The sequence below is a fragment of the Anas platyrhynchos genome, chromosome W (genome assembly GCF_047663525.1).
Source record: "Anas platyrhynchos isolate ZD024472 breed Pekin duck chromosome W, IASCAAS_PekinDuck_T2T, whole genome shotgun sequence".
In the NCBI taxonomy this organism is placed as follows: domain Eukaryota; kingdom Metazoa; phylum Chordata; class Aves; order Anseriformes; family Anatidae; genus Anas; species Anas platyrhynchos.
In genome coordinates, this window is record NC_092620.1 from 9,658,491 (window position 1) to 9,679,125 (window position 20,635).

At 43.5% G+C, this 20,635-nt stretch overlaps 1 long non-coding RNA gene across 1 annotated transcript in view; it reads left to right on the forward strand.

Moving 5' to 3' along the window:
- The first annotated feature begins 583 nt into the window (after positions 1-583).
- The window catches only part of LOC140000599 (uncharacterized), a 50,760-nt gene continuing 30,708 nt past the window's right edge, over positions 584-20,635 (forward strand). The window contains exon 1 of the long non-coding RNA XR_011805653.1: positions 584-4,664. This is a non-coding gene — a long non-coding RNA (uncharacterized lncRNA). The remainder of the gene's footprint in view (positions 4,665-20,635) is intronic.

Below are 20,635 nucleotides of genomic sequence, written 5' to 3' on the forward strand. Positions count from 1 at the left end.
GGAGTACTGTATCCAGTTCTGGGCTCCTGGGTACAAAAAAGACAGGGATCTCCTGGAAAGAGTTCAGCGGAGGGCCACAAAGATGATACAGGGCCTGGAGCATCTTCCTTATGAGGAAAGGCTGAGAGACCTGGGTCTGTTCAGCCTGGAGAAAAGAAGATTGAGAGGGGATCTCATCAATGTGTATAAATACCTGAGGTGTGGGAGACAGAGGGATTTGGCCAACCTCTTTTCAGTGGTTTGTGGGGAAAGGACAAGGGGCAATGGCCACAAGATAGAGCACAGGAAGTTCTGCACCACCATGCGAAAGAACTTCACGGTGAGGGTGACGGAGCACTGGAACAGGTTGCCCAGGGAGGTTGTGGGGTCTCCTTCTCTGGAGATATTCAAGGCCCATCTGGACGCCTATCTGGGCAGCCTGCTCTAAGGAACCTACTTTGGCAAGGGGGTTGGACCCGATGATCTTTCGAGGTCCCTTCCAACCCCTACAATTCTGTGATCCTCTGCAGCTTATTTATAATATTACTACTTTTAGTGATTTGCTTGATTTTATATATACAGTTTATGTACTGTATTATTTCGCTTTGAAAGCTATCTATGGTCCACGTCTATAATATCTGCTCTTAATCACTATTGGGGTGTAAACACCTGTGTGCTATATGACTTTCCAGCCTGCTACCACTAAGTAATCTTTACCTAAACTCAAAGTGGACTTCTGAGATTATGTGACTGCTGCTTCCTCCACGTTTGGTTTCAGCTCCCCGTAAAACTCTGCAAAACTGACATATCATTCTCCTTTAAACTCTTCTCTACAATGCGTATCAAAACAGATGGCCAAATCTTTTTATTATATCAGCGGATAGTGCACCCACTCCCCACCCATTCTACTTCAATGTTTCTTGCTTATTGTTTTATACTTAGTATTTAAAATGTTTGAAGTAGTAATTTTTTTATAAAACAAAGGTTCTGATCAAAGACTAAAGCAATCTAGGCAATATAATACACACCACAGATATAATCATTAACCAAATAGTTTATTTGCACTTTTAAAAGATCAGTCTATTTTGAAAAGATGTACTGAAACAATTCTGTAATGTTAATGACCCAAGTACAAGCCATTTTTTTTATTCTTATTGTAGCATAAAGCACAAAGATCTTTGTCAGTATCTTTAGCTGTTCAGCTCATACACAGCATACATAGTTTAAGCATGATTCCTTTTTATAAACGTTTTCCTTTCAGTTTAAAAATGTAAATAATTATTCCTCACTCTTGAACTTTATATGCAGATTGCTCAACACCAAAGTCATCCAAACAGTCAACTGTACTTAATTCTAGTTAAGACAGAAGTTTTTCCAAGAACTGACTGGGAGTGTCACAAACAGTATTTGTAAGCAGGGACAGAGAGGGTGTGACAGTTTGTGCAGAAGGGCATGCAAGAAGGGCAGCACATTCTGGCAGTAGGAGGGCTGCTGCCTGCTCTGCTCACCAGCAGGCTTGGGCTGCAGCCCTGATGGCCTCCTCAACCAACAGCAACGTATTAAACAACATTCTGTCAGGTTTGTGGCAGCAAGGAGGCACAGACATGGTGACCACTTGACAGAAAGCCACACCCTCTGCTTCCATTCCTCTGCAACCTGGTAGAACTAACACAACCACCCTGACAGAGCTCCTGGCAGTTCATGCAACCACCCAGCTCTCAGGCGTGCCTGAGGCTACTCCCTGAGATGGAGGACAACAGCAAGCACGCCTGTGGGAGTTGTAAGTCATAAGAGGATCCCCTGTCCATCCACTCAGCTTCCATTACTGAATAGATATGAGGCTCTGGTATGGTAGATGAGGGATGTGAGAAGATGGAAGAAGAGGCATCAAAACCAGTGCTGTGAAGAAACAGTGGCAAGTTGTAGTCATAGGTGACTCCCTTTCTGAAGGGAACAGAGGCTCCCATGTGCAGACCAAACCCTCTTCTCAGAGAAGATTGCTGCGTCCCCAGGGCTCAGATCAGGGATGTTACCAGGAAGCTTTCAAGCATAATACAGCCTCCAGACTATTACCTGCTTGTACTGGGTCTGGCTGGGATGGAGTTAACTTTCCCTGCAGCAGCCCATACAGTGCTGTGCTCTGCACCTGTAGCTAGAACAGCACTGGTATCACACCAGTGTTGTGTCTACTGCTGAGTGATACTGGCACAGTGATTAAGGAGGTATTGGGGAGGTATTGGGGAGGCAAGGACAATCCCCAGACATGGACTGTATATCTCGAAACAAGACACTGGAACTCATGATAAGGAAGCGGCAGACGGACACAGAAACAAACGTAAGGACTATAAATCTCAAAATTGGACATTGGAATTCATTATAAAGATACAACAAACGGAAGAATTGGCAACAACCAGCTCTCGCAATTAAGAAACGTGCCAATTCAGCAGATTCCTGACCAAAGGTGAAAAGTACACTGTGAGGAAGACTCGGGGTCTTCCTCCCAAAGACCCCTGCCCACGTCCCAAAGACCCCTGCCCACAATTCTTGGGAGGCTCTACGCAGGCGCAAGGTGCCAAAAGGCTAATTAGCATGAGAAGCGAGGGAAGGCGGGGATAGGTAATGCATATGTATAGGCGCTTGTAGAATATTGATAGATTGATTGTATAAATTCAAGACTGCTTTCCGCTTTGGGTATGCACGATAGGTGGAGAGATCCCCCGTGCATCCAGCGCTGCAATAAAGAATATACCACTTAAAGGAATTTCGGCTTCGATCTTTGAATCAATCTGGCACCCCAGATGGGACTACCTCTCTGCCGGTCCGCAGGACCCGCTGGGGACAGGACTCCCTAGGGTACCCCCGGGATTTCCCGGAGGGACTCCTCGACTCACCGGATCACTGCGGAGGCAGACAAGGACCCCATCATTGTAAGTGAGTATATTCTTTATTCTGGTTTGGTTTTCTGGTAGACCGGTCATCTGGGACTGTCCAGTAAGTCGGAAGGTGACTTCTGCAGGACAGTGTTTGGTATATACTTTGTGGTTAGTACCACAAGTATATCTGGGGACCCTGAGGTCCATCTGTATCTGGAACTGTCTGTAAGTCAGAAGGTGATCTTCTGCGAGGCAGTGTTTGGTATATACTTTGTGGTAAGCACCATAAGTATATTTGGGGACCTTAAGGAAAGAGCTCGCTTTAAGGTCCATCTGGAATTGTGTTGTTTATTTCGGTTTTCTGACTCATGGAGTATGGTATTTAACTCTGGTTATTGTTACTGTGATTTTGGCTATTTTTCTGGTGGTAATAGTAGGTTCGTGGCATTGTTATAAGAAAGATATCGTTATGGTGTTACACAGTTCGGTTTTCTGACTTATCGCATGTGGAATTTGACTCTGACTATTGTTATTGTGATTTTAGCAATATTGCTGGTAATAGTAGCTTTGTGACATCGCTACTGAAAGATATTGCGTGCCTGTAATTTTGTGAGTGATACGTTTTTGTGATACGCTTTTGTAAGTAACACGTGTATTCTGAAAGTGTAAACTGGAAAATGGGGGGGCGAGTAAGCAGTGAAATTCCTAAGAAAAGTGCGTTAGGATGTGTTTTGAGTCACTGGAAGGATATTGGAGGATCTGCCGGTGGAAGTGTGAACAGGAAAACATTGATAAAATATTGTTTGCTACAGTTAATGTTGGTTTTGAGAAGGAGAATAGGATGAAATGTTGTATACTGATGTTGTTTCAGCATCTTGGTGGGAAAAGGTACGGAATTAAGTTGGCCCCTGACTGAGCCTTTGATGTTGGCATTAGAGAAGTACAGGCTGGAGAAAGATAAAGGAAGTGTTAAAAGGGTTGTTGAAAGTGTTAAAGGTGTTTGAAGTTGAATGAGCAGGGAAAGAGGATGTAGGAATGTTAATAGTTCTGCCTCTGCTCTAGGCAGAGATCTTAAAATCATGGGTGTTAGCCCTTTGGGGCAAAGAGATCATGATGGGTCCGAGAGAGAGTTGTTATGGAAACAGAAAAGCAGTTAACTCTTAAAACAACCTGAGTTCATGTGCGAGCTCAGATTACCGATGGGACCGCTCAGGGAACTGTGAACAACTGCATTCCCCTGACCGACCCCACTGAGACCCTAATCATCCCTAAAATTATGAACGGCTAAGTAAATACTAAAATATGGATGAATTGGGAATTGAGAATATGCTTCCAACAAGGTCTAAAAGAAACCCCTATGGAATTTTTGGACCAACTCTGAAATGTAATGAAAATAAATAAATAAATAAATAAAACAAAACGGTTTGGACCTGGCTTCGGAGGACAAATTGACTAGCCTTTTTCTAGGGTAATCATTGGTCCCTGATTTCAACAGGAATAACGGGGACCTGGGGAATCTACCCTAGCGGATCCTCCACTGATTATAATGAAGATAGGGGAGGAATGGAAGTGAAATTTCTTATTGATATGGGGCAACGTATTCAGTTCTAAATCAAGCATTAATGCCTTTACGGAATGATTATGTTAATGTAAAAGGGTGTAACCGAAAAGGCTTATTTTTGTGAACCTTTAAAATACAAGTTGGGGAAATGTTATATATGGAGTGGTAATTCGTGTCGAGAAAATGGTTGATATTAACAAAGAAGGGTGATTCAGGAGACTCCATGCAGTCTGGGGTTTCTTGTTCTCCAGGTGGTTTCTTGTTCTCCAGCCGTTAAGGCATGGATGTTTCTGGGTGTTTGCTGTTGTTGTTACATTCAAAGTTGTTTGACTAATTAAACAGTTGTTTTGAAAAGAACTGCTGTGGAGAGAAGGGTATTAGAGGGGAGCCTGCTTTTAAAAAAAAAAAAAAAAAAAAAAAGCAACACTATGAAGTTACATCGGTACAGAAGCAGGAAAAAGAAGTGAAGAGGAACAGGCTGGCAGAATGGGGACTGTTAAGTTATGGAACTCAAAGGATTGTTTGTTACCTATCCTGATTGTATGTATGTATAGGCATACTCGGGTTATTATGTAAAGCAATGTTCTGTATACATGTATTTAGAACGTTTGATGTTTGTGTGTGCGTGTTGGTGGAGCGTAGACTCCCTGCACACCCAGCGCTGTTTACTTGCCTTTTATATACCTTTTAGAAATATTTGTTTTATAAATATTACAAAATTCAGACCTCATTTATAACAGGAAACAAATGGGGATACATAGGTTTTTATATCTACCTGGATCTCCAAAATCTCTATTAGGTTGAGATCTGTTAGAACAATTAGAAGCAGAAATTATCTTCGAAAAAAAGGAAAATGGAATTAAGGATAGGAGAAGAACAACTAATAAATGTGTTAAGCCTGGCACTAATACAAATCGACCCTAAAAGTGAAATACCCTTAGAGATCATAAATCAAGTATATCCAGGAGTTTGGGCCACTGAAGTCTCTGGAAGAGCTAAAAATGTGACCCCAATAATTATTAAATTAAAGCCAGGAGAGAAACCCGTTAAGGTTAAGTAATATCCTTTGAGGATAGAAGATAGGAAAGGAATTAAAGAGATAATTGATAAATTTTTACAGTATGGATTATTGATTGAATGTGAATCAGAATACAATACACCCATATTGCCAATTAAAAAGGCAGATGAAAAAGCTATAGGTTAGTTCAGGATTTGAGGGCCATAAGTAAAATCACTGAGGATATACATCCAGTAGTGGCAAACCCTTATACTTTGCTGACTAAATTAAAGAATAGTCAAGTCTGGTTTACCGTACTGGATTTAAAAGACGCCTTCTTCTGCCTAGGCTTAGCCACAGAAAGCCAAAACCTATTTGCCTTTGAATGGGAAAATCCCAATTCAGGCAGAAAGACACAGCTTACGTGGACATTACTACCTCAAGGATTCAAGAATAGCCCCACTATTTTTGGAAACCAATTAGCAAGGGAACTCGAAACATGGATGCCTCCGGACACTGAAGGTGCTTTGTTACAATATGTAGATGATCTCTTAATAGCTACCGAGACTAAAGGGAGCTGTATTCAATGGACTATAAGTTTTCTTAATTTTCTGGGTTTAAAATGGATATCAAGTCTCTTGACAGAAAGTCCAGCTGGCTCAACAAAGTGTGACCTATCTGGGATTTGAAATTTCGGGAGGACAACGAGAACTAGGAACTGAACATAAGGAAGTCATTTGCCGGACTCCAGAACCTCAAACGGTAAAGGAGCTACAAACCTTTTTAGGAATGACAGTGGAACTCTGGATCAACCCATAACCCATGATTGTATAGAAACAATGGAGACTGTGTATTCTAATCGACCCGATCTTAAGGAAGAACTTTTAGAAGATGCTGACGAATCTTGGTATACTGATGGAAGCAGGATACGCCATTACAACCACTCAACAGACTTTTTCAGGACAACCCCTAGAGGAAAAACGGAAGGAAAGTGGACGGGACCATACCAGGTATTACTGACAACACACACCGCCATTAAGATTAAGGAGCAAGCAGCTTGGATCCACGATTCAAGGGTGAAGAAGGCCCTGGCGAGGATATGGACCACCACTCCAATTGGACCAACAAAATTATGGTTTTCCAGATCCTAATGATTGCAGGGGTGTGGTTGTCAGATTCGGGGTGGGCAGTTTGGGATGAGAACTTACACCTGTCCCTGATACAAACAATTTCTCAAGTAATTAATAAGACAAACTGTTGGGTATGCACCCATCTGCCACAGCATGGGAATAAGGGTGTATCGTTAATCAGGATTCCCTTGCTTGCAAACTTACCTTGGACGAATTTGTGGGAAAACACATCTTGGGGTCAAAAATATGAAGAAGTTTTGGAACTAGAAGTTGGTAGCTTCGTGCCATTGGAATCTTACTATGTATGTGTACAAAGGTGTAACCCGCCTAAGGGTATGGGAAAACAGGATTGTATAAATACGGATACTACTTATGTGGGAAATCAGACATCTTGTAATTGAACAATTGATATTAGTACGACTAGCGGCTGGGCAAATTCAACCAGCTGGCCGGTTCCAGAAGGAAAAGGGTGGTATTGGCTATGCAATGATACAGCCCGTAAGGTCTTGCCCGAGAACTGGAAGGGAACTTGCACTCTTGGAGCAGTAGTCCCCAGTATGACAGTACATGATGTAGTGCCTCGAGGTTACTTGAGAAATCATATCTGGAGAATTAGACGAAAAATTAACAATCCATTGATAGAGAGACACACCGCTTTTCATAGTTTTGTTCGATGGTTTATCCCATGGTTAGGAGTGAATGAATTGGAAAAGGCAATAGTTAATATTTCTGCAATTATAGAGAAGTTAGAAAACAAAACTCTGGATGCTATAAAGGCTCAACAAGAAGAGATATCTAGTTTATCACAGGTAGTATTACAAAATCGGATGGCCCTAGACTTGTTACTGGCCGCTCAAGGGGGAGTCTGTACAGTAATAAATACAAGTTGTTGTATGTATGTAGATCAGAGTGGAAGGATCTCTACCGACCTGGAAGAAATATGGAAGCAGACAAGGGTCCTACATGAGATCAGTAAAGATGATCTTTCATGGAGTTTTAGTGAAATATGGAATAAGTTAACCGCCTGGTTGCCCAACTTCCAATGGTTGGAACAAGTGTTCATTGCTCTAATCACATTAGTAGTGTTAGGAATATTTGTGTGCATGTTGTTTAGATGCCTGCTTTGTTGTGTTACTGTAAATAATGAAAGTATCTGATGCAAAAGAATTTGCATGGGAAAAGAAAAGGGGGGATTGATTAAGGAGGTATTGGGGAGGTATTGGGGAGGCAAGGACAATCCCCAGACATGGACTGTATATCTCGAAACAAGACACTGGAACTCATGATAAGGAAGCGGCAGACGGACACAGAAACAAATGTAAGGACTATAAATCTCAAAATTGGACATTGGAATTCATTATAAAGATACAACAAACGGAAGAATTGGCAACAACCAGCTCTCGCAATTAAGAAACGTGCCAATTCAGCAGATTCCTGACCAAAGGTGAAAAGTACACTGTGAGGAAGACTCGGGGTCTTCCTCCCAAAGACCCCTGCCCACGTCCCAAAGACCCCTGCCCACAATTCTTGGGAGGCTCTACGCAGGCGCAAGGTGCCAAAAGGCTAATTAGCATGAGAAGCGAGGGAAGGCGGGGATAGGTAATGCATATGTATAGGCGCTTGTAGAATATTGATAGATTGATTGTATAAATTCAAGACTGCTTTCCGCTTTGGGTATGCACGATAGGTGGAGAGATCCCCCGTGCATCCAGCGCTGCAATAAAGAATATACCACTTAAAGGAATTTCGGCTTCGATCTTTGAATCAACAGTATCAGGACTCCCTCTAAACCCCCCAGGAGCCAGCAGGCTGGGGGTGGGCAAGAGGTGATGAAGGAACATCACCAGGGCAGCTGACCTAAACAAACCAAAGGGATATTCCATAACATATGATGTCACACTCAGCAATAAAAGGTAGAAAAAGGAAGGCGAGGGGAGGGGTGGGCTCTCGTGAAAATATCTGTCTTCCCAAACAACATCTACGCTCGTTGAGGCCCTGCTTCAAGGACGCGGTCACTTCACTTGTTAGTGTTAGGTCAGAGGTTGGACTCGATGATCTTGAGGTCTCTTCCAACCTAGACAATTCTGTGATTCTGTGAATGCATAGGTGAGTGAAATGCCCAGCTACTAATTGAGCTTTATTTACTCAAGATGAAGTTACTGGAAATACTTATGTAATATATAACAAACATATACAAACATCAATGTTTGAGATAACTGCAGGATGTTTTATAATCTACAGCAGTCATTTCATTGTAGAGCTTAACCTTTAAGATAAAAAGTTATTCTTTAGACCCTATATAGAAGCTTTATGCATCTATCATCCACATGAAAGAGCATTGAGGCAATTAGCATTCAGTTGCAACTTCTTTCCTTGACAAAATTTGAAATAAAAGATTTCCAATAGTGTTGCATTTAAAGCATTTTTTCCAGAAATATTTCAGTTGTTTGAATATGGATGCATTCTCTTCAAGGGAAGAATGTTTTTGCACCTTTACCTGTTAATACATTCAATATGAATAAAATGGGTGAAGCACAAGTCATTATTGTCCCACAGTAGAAGGTTAATTTAGAATAAGTTTATGTATTTCATATTAGGCACTGTCTTAAACTGATAATAATTAAGACATTTTTATAAGCATGTATTCTGAACAAAAAAGGTAAAAGAGTATTCACCTGAGATAAAGCTAGTATTTGAATATTTCTAAGTAGCAATGAGTTTCACTGGAGGAAATCCACTTGAAGTTTTAGAATATACATTTCACTATTATACAATATATGCAGTTTAAGTAATAACGATTGATGCTAACATAAAAACCCTAATAAAAATAAAATAAATGTGTATCAATATTGTTAGTTACAAAAATAATGCTACTTCATAACATTTAAAAATTAAAATGATTAAATTTTAAACCCATCCTTCTAAAGTGATATTTTAAGTACAAGCTCTAAGGAGCAATAAATTAAAGCATAAGAATTACCTTATATTTTTAAAATATACATATTCATTGATTTAGAAAATAAACTTTGGAAAAAAAAATACAAAACTGATTTTTTTGCTTGCAGTGGTTAAAATAGCGAACTATTCTAATTTTGTTTTCCTAAATGAAAAGAGCTGTTTCTTGAATGTGTAATGAAAACAAAGAAACAGGATTCTACTTCACCTAACACTAATTGAACAGCAATTTAAAACTGCCAAAGAGATACATTTATACTGATTTTAAATAAATTTTCTGTTAACAACTTAGGTTCAGCAGCTGATCAGCAGCTTTTGTTTGCTCTCGGAATCCTTCAGAAAGGGAAACTCAAAACAGGAAAGAGGCATATATTAAAAAAAAAAAAAAAGTAAAACTAGTAAACACTGACCTCCTGAGGTTCCTACAACAAAAATATTTAAATAGAAAATCTACATCATTTACTTAGCAGCAGCTATTTCTGTAGTTTAGCACACTAACAGAACTTTATTCAGTGTCTAAGTAGCAAATGAAGAAAGCAGTGTTTTTAGCATGTTAAGAGGCAGAAACACTAGAATGTAACAAAACCTCACAGTTCTACCAAAATAAATATTCAATCAACATTCAAGAATTGTCAAGACTATACCACAAGAATTAAGATGCTCTTTAATATAATTAAAGTATTGCCTCATGGAATATAACTGTTAATGCTGATTCAGAACTTCTCTTACCTCACATTATACCCTAAATGGCTTCTGCAAATTTCTGCACTATATTATGCAATAGAAATATGGTTTATTTGCTTTAAGATATACCATGAGAGTACTTACTGATACAAAAGACTACTTTTTGTCAGTACTGTTTATTTTTGCCTTATTTTAATTACTTTCTTTGCTGTTATACCAAATCAGTTCACATCTGTACAATTAAAATATATATGTACAAAAGTTACATCCTAAACTAATTTGAGATGAGGTGGAGTGGTTTTATTTGATTAACAGGGCTTTCTGAAATTTAAAAAGTTTAGTTAAACTCAGATTCTAGCTGTAATGCTGGTGTTAATAAGGCAGGTTTTCTAATCTATGATTACTGCATTTTAAATGTCATTTCTCTAAAACCCTTTTCTAATACTTAAACATACTCAAAATTAAAGCAAGTTGCGGGCTAAAATAATACCACACTTTGCTAAATCTTAAAGCTTTTTTTTTTCCTTCTTTCAGAATTTGATTTAGAGGTGACTAAAACCATTACCAATTTACTTCAGTTATTAGTAAATACAAAATTCCTTCTGAACTAGCAATGTAATTTGAAAGCAAGTTATCACATGCTATTGTTATTGTCAATGTTATTCACATTGACCAAATTGAGTAAAAACTATGTACAAGTATTAGGGAGTATACTTCATACAGTATGTCTGAACTACTCTCTCTTCAATCCTGCAAAGCCAACAAAAAAGGGGGGGGCAGCATGTAAAACACGTGCTGTTGAGGGATTTTTGAAACAGCAAAGATCCCACGGCTTGCTGCAGCTGAGCAAACCAAGCTACCAGGACGACTATGAGAAGTTCCCATGACTGTGTTCCCACATCGCCCAATTGAGGAATTTAGAAAAATATTGTTACCAGCAGCTGGCTTCAAGGACAAGGTCTATGTGACTGCTAATCACAAGGGGGTTGTTTTCTTGCAGTTGTTTGTCTGAGTGCTTTTGACCAATAATCTTGTGTGAGACACTATCCGCCTCTGTTTAGTTCACTATAAAAGCTAGGCTATTCGGGTAATTAAAGGGGAGCATGACCTGACCATACTGGTGTCTGTCGTGCTTTCGTCCGTTCTTCCTGCAACATACGGCGCTCGGACAGGCTGAGAGACCCGACAGACGCTGAGAGAGAGACCCGACAGACGCTGAGAGAGAGACCCGACAGACGCTGAGAGAAGCTGAGACCTGAGACACACGGAGAGACTTCGGAGGCACGGAGAGCGCTGAGAGACGCTTCAGAGACACGGACAACCCTGAGAGACACGGAGAGACCTAACAAAAGCCGACATACCTGAGAGACATTGAGAAACTCCAAGCACCGACCCGGACAAAGGAATCGCGGTGGGACGCGGGACATCCGGGATCGAGTTGCTATGGGAGACCAGAGGCGTCAGTGAACAACGGCAGACGACTGCCACCGTGTGGCGAGTTGGCACATAGCAGAGGGGCGGAGATCACAACCCTGCAGCCCGTCTGACGTAACCATGGAGGCGGCGGTGGCTGTGCTGCTTCTCTCTAGCATTCTTTTTATGAGAGGTGTATCTTGCAATGCAAAAAAGACTATTCGTCCCCAGATAGGTGTTATAACTACTCTGTTACATTATTTGATAAATCACAGAATCACAGAATCACAGAATTTCTAGGTTGGAAGAGACCTCAAGATCATCGAGTCCAACCTCTGACCTAACACTAACAGTCCCCACTAAACCATATCACTAAGCTCTACATCTAAACGTCTTTTGAAGACTTCCAGGGATGGTGACTCCACCACCTCCCTGGGCAGCCTGTTCCAGTGCCTAACAACCCTCTCAGTAAAGAAATTCTTCCTAACATCTAACCTAAAACTCCCCTGGTGCAACTTTAGCCCATTCCCCCTCGTCCTGTCACCAGGCACGTGGGAGAACAGGCCAACCCCCACCTCACTACAGCCTCCTTTAAGGTATCTGTAGAGAGCGATAAGGTCGCCCCTGAGCCTCCTCTTCTCCAGGCTGAACAAGCCCAGCTCCTTCAGCCGCTCCTCGTAGGACTTGTTCTCCAGGCCCCTCACTAGCTTCGTCGCCCTTCTCTGGACCCGCTCAAGCACCTCGATGTCCTTCTTGTAGCGAGGGGCCCAAAACCGAACACAGTACTCGAGGTGCGGCCTCACCAGAGCCGAGTACAGGGGGACGATCACCTCCCTAGCCCTGCTGGTCACACTGTTTCTGATACAAGCCAGGATGCCGTTGGCTTTCTTGGCCACCTGAGCACACTGCTGGCTCATATTCAGCCGACTGTCCACCATCACTCCCAGGTCCTTCTCTGCCTGGCAGCTCTCCAACCACTCATCTCCCAGACTGTAGCTCTGCTTGGGGTTATTGCGCCCCAGGTGCAGGACCCGGCACTTGGCCTTGTTGAACTTCATGCAGTTGACCTCAGCCCATCGGTGCAGCCTATCCAGATCCTCCTGCAGAGCCTTCCTACCCTCGAGCAGATCGACACACGCACCTAACTTGGTGTCATCTGCAAACTTACTGAGGGTGCACTCAATCCCCTCGTCCAGATCATTGATGAAGATGTTAAAGAGGACCGGCCCCAGCACCGAGCCCTGGGGGACACCACTAGTGACTGGCCTCCAACTGGACTTGACTCCATTTACCACAACTCTTTGGGCCTGGCTATCCAGCCAGTTTCTAACCCAACGAAGCGTGCGCCAGTCCAAGCCAAGAGCAGCCAGTTTCTTGAGGAGAATGCTGTGGGAGACGGTGTCAAAAGCCTTGCTGAAGTCAAGGTAGACCACATCCACAGCCTTTCCCTCGTCCACCCAGCGCGTCACTTTGTCATAGAAGGAGATCAGGTTCATCAAGCAGGATCTGCCTTCCATAAACCCATGCTTACTGCGCCTGATCGCCTGCTTGCCCTTCAAGTGCCGCATGATGACTCCCAAGAGGATCTGCTCCATGAGCTTCCCTGGTACTGAGGTCAAACTGACAGGCCTATAGTTCTCCGGGTCAGCCCTCCGGCCCTTCTTGTAGATGGGCGTCACATTTGCTAGCCGCCAGTCAGCTGGGACCTCCCCCGATAGCCAGGACTGCTGATAAATGATGGATAGGGGCTTGGCCAGCTCCTCTGCCAGTTCTCTCAGTATCCTCAGGTGGATCCCATCCGGCCCCATCGACTTGTGCACATCCAAGTGCCGTACCAGTTCACCAACCAGTTCTTCGTGAATGGTGAGGGCCACATCCTGCTCCCCATCCCCTTCCACCAGCTCAGGGTACTGGGTATCCAGAGAACAACCGGTATTGCCGCTAAAGACTGAGGCAAAGAAGGCATTGAGCACCTCCGCCTTTTCCTCATCTCTTGTAACTAAGTTTCCCCCCGCATCCAGTAAAGGATGGAGATTCTCCTTAGTCCTCCTTTTTGTGTTGATGTATTTATAAAAGCGTTTTTTGTTATCTTTAAGGGCAGTAGCCAGATTGAGCTCCAGATGAGCTTTGGCCTTCCTAATTTTGTCCCTGCACAGCCTCGCTACATCCTTATAGTCCTCCCTAGTGGCCTGCCCACTTTTCCAAAGATTATAAACCCTCTTTTTTCTCCTAAGCTCAAGCCACAGTTCTCTGTTGAGCCAGGCTGGTCTTCTTCCCCGCTGGCTCATCTTTGGGCACATGGGAACAGACCACTCCTGCGCCATTAGGATTTGCCTCTTAAAGAGCGCCCAGCCTTCCTGGACCCCTCTGCCCTTCAGAACCGCCTCCCAAGGGATTCCACCAACTAGTGTCCTGAGCAGCCCAAAGTCAGCCCTCCGAAAGTCCAATACAGTGGTTTTACTGGTTCCCTTCCTGGCCTCGCCAAGAATAGTGAACTCCACCATTTCGTGGTCACTCTGCCCAGGACAGCTCCCGACAATCACATCCTCCACCAGTCCTTCTCTGTTTGTGAAGAGAAGGTCTAGCGGGGCACCACCCCTGGTAGGTTCACTAACCAGCTGCGTCAGGAAGCTATCTTCCACACTCTCCAGAAACCTCCTAGACTGCTTTCTCTGGGCTGTGTTGTGCTTCCAGGATATGTCAGGGAAGTTGAAGTCCCCCACGAGTACAAGCGCTGAAGATTTCGCAACTTCTGTCAGCTGCCTGTAGAACTCCTCATCCGTCTCCTCATCCTGGTTCGGCGGTCTATAGCAGACCCCGACCAGGACACTAGCCTTGTTGTCCCTGCCGATCCTAACCCAAAGGGACTTGATCTTGTTATTCCTAGCCTCGAGTTCTACAACATCGAAAGACTCTCTAATATAGAGAGCCACACCGCCACCCCTTCTGTGCTGCCTGTCCCTTCTGAAGAGTCTATAGCCAGGCATCGCAGCACTCCAGTCATGAGACTGGTCCCACCACGTTTCCGTAATGGCAACCAAGTCGTAGCCTGCCTGCTGCACGATGGCTTCCAGCTCCTCCTGTTTGTTACCCATGCTGCGTGCATTGGTGTAGATGCACTTCAGCTGGGCCATTACCTTATTCCCCGACCTAGCCATTGTTCCCCCTGGCACAGCTCCAACAATCCTTACTTCACCCCCATCCCCCTTCTTACCTAGTTTAAAGCCCTATCAATGAGCCCCGCCAGCTCCTGGCCAAGGATCCTTTTTCCCCTAAAGGATAGGGACCCGTCTACGGCCATCAGACCAGGTGCTGAATAAACTGCCCCATGGTCGAAAAACCCAAGATTTCTGCGTTGGCACCAGCCCCGGAGCCATGTGTTTAACAGGTGGGCTTTCCTTGTCCTCTCCGTACCCCTCCCTGTCAACGTAGGGATGGACGAAAACACTATCTGCACTCCCGCTCCGTCCACTAACCGTCCCAGCCCCCTAAAGTCTCTTTTGATTGCCTTCAGGCTTCTGTCTTCAATGTCGTCACTGCCCGCCTGGACTATCAGAAGAGGATAATAATCAGAGGGGCGTACCAGGTTGGGAAGCTTCCTGGCAACGTCCCTGACCCTGGCCCCAGGAAGGCAGCAGACTTCCCTACGGGTACGGTCAGGCCGACAAATAGGGCCCTCTGTTCCCCTAAGGATAGAGTCTCCCACAACAATCACCCTTCTTTCTTTCTTGATGGAGGCAGTCCTGAATGTACAAATGTTCCTGGATAATATTCAATATTTGAACAATATGCCTTGCTTTAAGTTGTCAAGCAACTCGGTCTTTGGGCCTTATGTATCCCGTTCTTCCCAGATCGAAGAAAAGCATATCCATCTCCTTTTCAAGGCCAATAGGGCCTGGGTCAAATGGCATGTCCAGGTCAGCAGGGGGCGCAACAGCAAAGGCCTGAGTTTGCTGTAGCAGCAGAGGGGCCCATGGCGCAGCAGTCGGATCAGTAAAGGAGCCCGCAGCTCCCTCACTATCTGGCAAACCACACGTTTCTGACTGTGGTCCCACAAGGCTCTTTAAGGCCTCAGAGACTGCTCGCCAGATGCCAAGCAATCTCACTGCAACCTTGTCATTTTTAGTTGCAGAGTCCCACACCTTGACCTCAGTTTGGTCCCATATTTCAGGATCATAAACCGTCTGATCGTTAATAAGGAGAATAAGCTGTAAGGTTACCAGGACAGTCTTTGTTCCTAAGGATGTATGATTCTCCATAATGCACAACTGCTTACCAGTGAGGGGCGGTTGTGTGCGTAGGTCCGCTTCTCTCAGCTTGAGCTTCTTTCCATCTCCGGTGCGCCTATTTCCAGCGACTTTCTGTACGAGCTTCTTTGAGCAATTTGCTGAGTCTGGCAGAACCTATCTTCATGAGGTGATCAACATGCCTGTTCCCGTCGTGGTCTCCGTTCTGCTAGCCTGTTCCTTTTCATTCCTTCTTTCTGCTTCTTTATTGATGACATAACTTCATCACATCACGTTGCCCTTTTTCTCTTGAGGGCAGGCTCCCCTCTTATACCCTTCTCCCCACAGCAGTCCTTTTCAAAAACAACTTTTCATTGGTCAAACAACTTTGCAAATAACAGCAAGAGCAAACACCCGGAAACTTCCATGCCTTAACAGCTGGAGAACAAGCAGGCTGGAGAACAAGCAAGCCAAGAGACTTCATGGAGTCTCCTGAATCACCCTTCTTTGTTCCCTCTAAACTCTTTTACATTCCTGATGGCCTCATCGTTAACAGTCTAATGATATCTCAACCACGGGGCTTTCCAACCCCCATGGCCACATTCCCAAATCTCCCCCTTCTTTATTAATATCAACCATTTTCCCGACGCTAATTACCACTCCATATGTAACACGCATACTCAGTTGCTCCTTGGCTCTTGTCCATCCGCAGGACCAGTTTCTACCAGTTTCTTAAGATAGGCTCACACTCTTATTAGGAGACTGATCTTGGTAAAGGGGCCCAAGGCTTCTTGCTTTAATTAATTTCTTCATGCTGTCAGCACTCTATCTCTACTTGCCCCTAACTCCCTCTCTCAGTTCCCCCTTTTCTAAAAGTTAGTAAATTCTTTGCTAAAAGGTTAGTGAGTTACTGTATTCTCCTAACTCCCTCTCTCACTACCTCCTCCCCCCAGGTGGCGCAGTGGAATTGGGGAATGGGGGTTGCAGTCAGCCTATAGAACTTTGTTTCTGCCACTCCTTCACAGTCACTCTCTTACCTTGCTCCAATGTGGGGTCCCTTCCATGAGATACAGTCCTTCCAAAACTGATCCTTCACGGGCTTCCCACAGGCAGCACCTCCTCAAGAACTGCTCCAAATATGGGTCCATATCATGGTGTCCTGGTTTCAGTTAGGACAGAGTTAATTTTCTTCCTAATAGCTGGTAGAATGCTATTGTGAGATATGTTCATCTGATTCGTGTCAGATGGAGGTCTTCTAACCATGGTTACAATCTCCCGTGAGGGACTTGGCCAGTGAAGGAAGGTCCTAAACCTCCTGCAAGACACTCTTACTAAGGTAACCAAGGGCTGTGGGAATTGCCATAGTAAAATTCCTAGATGGGTCAGACAGAATTGATGACCAAGGACCAGAAGAAAGGGAGCAAATTACCAGAAAGTCCATTAGGAATAATGATTAGAAATTGGAACAATAGGGGCCCCAGAAAATGAAAGAGTAAATTAAAAATGGTCCAGTATTATATGATAGAATGACCAAAAGAACCCTTAAGACCCCATGTATTTTGGTTGATATTTGGGTCCACGGAGGATGGGGTCTGTCAGGCTTTGAACATTAATGTTAATAGTAGAATACCCGTGGATCCGGAAGAGAGCAAGTCTGCTGCAGCTGAAACATTGGAATTAGAAATTAGAGAGCAATTGATTAAGAATGAATATGTGCTATATTTGTGATGTAGTGTGCCTGTGCTGCGCTTAGACCTCCAGATAACAGGAGCCTCTCGGACCCCGAGAACCAGATCAAAACAACCTCATGGTTCGGACTTTAATCAAGGGGTCTGAGATAAGGAGGACTGTTCACAAAGGGACAGGTTATGCATATGTATAGGAGTGTTGGGAAACTTCATGTATATGTAACTCTTTACTAGATATAACCAGAGCAAGCTGCCACGTTAGGCGTGCATGACTTTAGGGGGACTACCCCCCCCCGTGCCGCCCAGAACTGAGTAAACATACCTACTTTACAATCTTACTGATTGTGGAGTCAGCTTTCTGTGAGTCATTTTGGTGAGCCAGGCAGGAGACACTGCTCGGCTGCGGGATCGGCTGCGGAGCGGATGCCCCTAGGTGCACCCTGAGTGTTTTGCTCAGAGGGGACTCCACTCTCAGCCGCTCACTGCAGGAGCTGACAAAGATCTCCTGAAGCTGCGGACAAACGGTATGTTTTCAGCTGCTGGAGGGATACTAACTGGAGTGTTAATAATTGTATGTGTTATTCTTAAATGTCCAGGTATTTTGTGTTGAAAATATTTGTGTAAGTGTAAGGGTTTGAAACAAAGTGGAATAAGTCACTCCACGAAGAACACAGTCAGAGACAATACTTGTTTGGTTGGGTACCATTCTAAATTATATTCTTGTGGTATGAATGAGATGTGCTAGAGGCCTCTTTGTGTGATTGCATGATTGTGCTGTGGGAGTGAGACGCAGCATCGCTGCAAAGCGAGTGCGGAGTTCCGATCCACAGTTCCATATTCTCTGCGAGGGGAGCGGCCAGAGACGAACGAAGTGCGTGACAGACTGAAAAGAAGTGCTGTTTCATCCAAGTTTTGAGTGGTGGTGCCTAATATATGGGCCTGGCAGTGTATCTTGTGAGCCTATTTTTGCTCTTAAATGCTTTGAGTGTGACAAGAAAAAGGCGGGAGCATTATCTAAGTAACTAACAGTTGAGAAGTGTTGGTGTATTTGCTGTGGTGTTTGGTCAGTTTCCCAAGTACTGGCGGGGGGGGGGGGGGGGGGGGGGGGGGAGGGGTAAGGGGACTGTGATTATCAAAGCAGAACTGAGAGAGTCATTTCTTTGGTGGTTCGGGCTTGAGCCCTGGGAATCTGGTAAGAAGAGGGGGAGCAAATTTATTTAGGCATCAATACCTTTTAAACCCCCATATTGACAGATACACAGGAGTGATTCCTTGTTTTGTGTAGGCTTACTAACAAAGTCCATGAGAAAAATTCGGCTTGAAATTCGGTCCTGTTGAAATGTAAATTTTTGTGGAAAAGGTGGTAATGTTTGTCTAGAAGACTGAAGGCTGAGTGAAGGCTGAACTTTTCCTGAAGTTCCGTGGATTTATGATTGAAACGGGGCTCGTTAATAATTTGAAATAGTAAAGTTTGTATGTGGGAAGAAGAGTTTAATTCCAGAGAATTGGGACATTGGAGAAGAAGATTAGGAAAAGATAGTAAAAACCCGCAGTAAAAAGGTTTGCGTGGAGATTGAAACAAAGGACAGTAACTAGTAAGGAATATTAATAAATAAATAAATAAAAGGGAATGGGAAATCAAGGAAATGGGTAATATCCAAAACAAAGACGTTTTAAAGAAATCCTCCTTGGGTGCATATTGTCACATTCGAAGGATATTGTTAGAACTGGGGGCACAGAAAGCAAGAGGACTTTCACTAAGTATTGCAATCAACGGTGGCCACTATATAAAGTGAATGGCCACTTTATGGATCAATCGACTATAACACTATCTTGCAATTAATGTTGTTTTTTATGAGAGAAGGAAAATGGGATGAAATGTATTATACTGATATGTTGTTTCAGCATCTTAGAGGGAAAAGGTATGGAATCAAGTTGGCCCCTGACTTAGCCTTTGGTGTTGGCATGAGAAAAGTACGGGCTGGAGAAAGATAAAGGAAGGGTTGAAAGGGTTGTTGAAGGTGTTAAAGGTTTGGCATGTAGTATTTAACAGAGCTGTTTGAAGTTGAATGAGCAGGGGAAGAGGATGTAGGAATGTTAATAGTTCTGCCTCAACAGGAGGCTGAGATCTCAAAATCAGGGGTGTGAGCCCTTTGGGGCAGAGGGACCATGAGGGGTCAGAGAGTTGTCATGGAAACAGAAAAGCAGTTAACCCTTAAAACAACCTGAGTTTATGAGTGAGCTCAGATTGCCAATGGGACCGCTCAGGGAACTGTTGACGATTGCATTCCCCTGACCGACCCTACACTGAGACTATAGTCATCCCAGAAATAATGAACGGTAAATACCAAAATCTGGTTAAATTGGGAATGGAGAATCTGTTCCAACAAAATCCAAAAGAAACCCCTATGGAATTTTTGGACCGACTATGAAATGCAGTGGAAAACAAAACAAAATAAACAAACGAAAATGGAGAAAATAGAGGCTAAATTAGAACAAGGAAAATGGACACTGCCAGACAGGCGAGAGATATTGCCAAAAGCTGATGCGAAGCAAATATTGGGACGTTTGCATGCACAAACACATTGGGGTACAAAGGCGTTAAGTGATCATTTACTAAAACAATTTGGTTTCATAGTTTTTTGTTTTTTTTTTTTGAAATAGCAAAGCAAATTACATAACCATTGCTTAACTTATCAGAAGATAAATAAGAAAGTGTTTCAACAAGCAGCCACGGGAGGGAGAAACAAAACAAAGCAGCTTACAGGCCTTTTGAGAAAGTACAAGTTGGTTTCACTGAATTGCCCAAAGTAGAGAGGATAAAATATCTATTGGTAATAGTAGATCATTTAACACAGTGGGTAGAAGCTTATCCCGTAGCACAAGCTACAGCACAAATGGTGGTAAAAAATCTATTAGAACACCTGATACCTAGATATGGGATAATCCGGTACATTGATTCTGATCAGGGCACACACTTTACTTCTAAAATAATAAAATTATTATGTCAATCATTAGGTATTCAGTGGGAATACCATACTCCGTGGCACCCACAAAGCTCAGGGAAAGTAGAAAGAATGAATCAAACAATAAAACAACAATTGGCTAAATTAATGATTGAGACACAAA